General features: G+C 49.5%; 1 protein-coding gene across 1 annotated transcript in view; it reads right to left on the bottom strand.

Annotated features, from left to right (window-relative positions):
• The window catches only part of Gtf2ird2b (GTF2I repeat domain containing 2B), a 39044-nt gene extending 36511 nt beyond the window's left edge, over positions 1-2533 (bottom strand). Inside the window, exon 1 of the mRNA XM_031391157.1 lies at positions 2371-2533. The gene's annotated coding sequence lies outside the window, so the exon portion shown is untranslated. The remainder of the gene's footprint in view (positions 1-2370) is intronic.
• Between the last annotated feature and the right edge of the window lie 6 nt (positions 2534-2539).

Below are 2539 nucleotides of genomic sequence, written 5' to 3'. Positions count from 1 at the left end.
CGAACTCAGAAATCCACCTGCCTCTGCCTCCCAAGTGCTGGGATTAAAGGCGTTTGCCACCACCACCCGGCCACACTATGCATCTTGGGGGTATAAATGAAGACTTCAGATTCTTTGGACAAATAGTTATAGGCATCTATACTAAAATATCTGGACAGCATCATTGCCTTTGTTATGTCTCTCACAACGAAGCCAACTCAAATGTATCCACAAGATGTCCTTTTGGGACTGTGATATTCAAGCTAGAGCCAGCAGGCATGGAAAACCTGGAAGCACCCTCCAAACTTCGCTGTTACTAAAAAGTCTCTCAGAACAAATGGCTCCTATGGCAGCAAGCACTGAAGAGCTCGGCCACCCCGAGTTGTAGCCAGGCCACTGTGTCAGCAGCCAGGACACCTGTGCTCTGTCAAGCTCCTCCATTCCTCCACTAAAATATATGTGGTGTGTGTGTGTGTGTGTGTGTGTGTGTGTGTAGGAGTGTTTTCCCTGCATGGTTGTGTGTGCATCATGTGCATGCTGGTGATGGAGGAGGCTGGGAAGGGTATTGGATGTCCTAGAAATGAATTTATGGGTGGTGGTGGTCCTGAGTTTACAAATGGATGCTGGGAATTGAACCTGGGTCCTCTGTAAGAGCAGTAAATGCTTTTTTTTTTTTTTTTTAATGTTTTTTGAGACAGGGTTTCTGTGTGTAGCCGTGGCTGAGCTAGAACTTGCTCTGTAAATCAGGTTGTTCTCAAATTCACAGGAATCTGCCTGATGTATGACACCATGTACGGCTTCTAGTACAACCTCTTAACTATCTCTTCAGCAGCCTCCCCTCCATTTCCTTTCTTTCTTTCCTTCCTTCCTTCCCTTCCTTCCTCCCTCCCTCCCTCCCTCCTTCCCTCCCTCACTCCTTCCCTTCCTCCCTCTCTCCTTCCCTCTCCCCTCCCTTTTTCCCTCCTTCCCTCTCCCCTCCCTCCCTCCCTCCCTGTGTTCATCCTTCCTTCCTTCCTTCCTTCCTTCCTTCCTTCCTTCCTTCCTTCCTTTCTTCTTTCCTTCCTTTTAAAAAAAAAGAGGGCGGGAGAAATGGCTCAGAGGTTAGGAGCACTGACTGCTCTTCCAGAGGTCCTGAGTTCAATTCCCAGCAACCACATGGTGACTCAGAACTACCTGTAAAAGCTGGACAGTGGCAGCACATGCCTTTAATCCCAGCGCTTGAGAGGCGGATTTCTGAGTTCGAGGCCAGCCTGGTCTACAGAGTGAGCTCCAGGACAGCCAGGGCTATACAGAGAAACCCTGTCTCAAAAACAAAAACAAAAACAAAAAAAGTACCTACTTGTCTATGTACTTTTATTCTGTAACCCTCTGAAATCCTCCTGCCTCAGTAGCCCCAGTGCTGGGCTGACTAACACATTTGAGTTATCACACTAGGCCTGAGTTCTGTTTTGTTATTTTATTTTGTTTTTATTTTACTTTGGAGGGAATTCTTTTTCTGACTTGCATTATATTTTAAAGGGTGAGTTTTCCTGTATCTCAAAAAAGCTGCTATAATTTATTCAGTGAGAAGGTCCCACTGTGTAGCCCCAGCAGGTCTGGAACTTGCTTTATATAGGCTGTCCTTGAACTCAGAGAGAGCCATCCGAAGGCATGTGCCACTGCTGCAGGCTCATTTCTGGTTCTTTATGCTGAATGAGTACATGCTGGAATAACGTTTTGGGTGCAATAGATTAAATACATTACTATTGTGAATTTTAATTTCTAAAAATTTACTTTAAAATTTAAAGTTACTAAGAATTTTAAACGTTTTAAAGTAAATTAAAAAAAATTATTGTACTAGGTGTTATGACCATAGGCCACCTTGTACTCTCAACCAGACCAGACACAAGCCACATCTTGGAGGGTGGGCTCTTTCTTCGGCTTTCTTTATCGACCTAAGCCTCTGGTCCTCGCGAATACCAGATGGACTCCTAATCCTGGCCTCAACAAGCAAAGCAAGACGCCAAAGGTGGAGCCAGAGCGCCGTTGCTAGGCAACCACGAAGGCCCCCGCCTCTTCCCCTAACCAATCAAGTGTTCCTATACACAGCGTATGTACGTCAGGTGGAGCGTGACCTCGGCACGCACGGGGCACGGTTTTTCCCCCACCTCCTCGTCCCGTCACAACCAATCAAAAGAGAGATTTTGGTGCGCGCCTTGCGTGCGGACGTCGCCTAACGGCACGTCTCTCCCACCCCACCCCCACTCTTCAGGGCCTGCTTGCGGTGCGGGAAATGGGGTTCGGAGCTGGCTACCGGGCGCCTGAAGGTTCCGCCACGCGCCCCGAGAGCTCTCTCTGCCCCGGGGGACTCCCGGAAGCGGAAGTTTAGGGAAGCGGCGGCGGAGTACGCACCTGAGGGCCCTGCCGTGCGGGCCGCGCCGGGGGTCTGAAGCCTGGGTTGCGCGTGCGCAGCGGCCCTGGGCAGGCGACCGGAGCACGCGGGGCGAGGGAGCGTGGGCAGAGTCGCCTCCTTACGCTTCCCTCTCTCTCTCTCTCTCTCTCTCTCTCTCTTTTTTTTTTT

This window comes from Mastomys coucha, unplaced genomic scaffold (genome assembly GCF_008632895.1).
Source record: "Mastomys coucha isolate ucsf_1 unplaced genomic scaffold, UCSF_Mcou_1 pScaffold22, whole genome shotgun sequence".
In the NCBI taxonomy this organism is placed as follows: Eukaryota; Metazoa; Chordata; class Mammalia; order Rodentia; family Muridae; genus Mastomys; species Mastomys coucha.
Note: the sequence above shows the minus strand (reverse complement) of the source record. Positions and strands in the feature narration are given on the sequence as shown.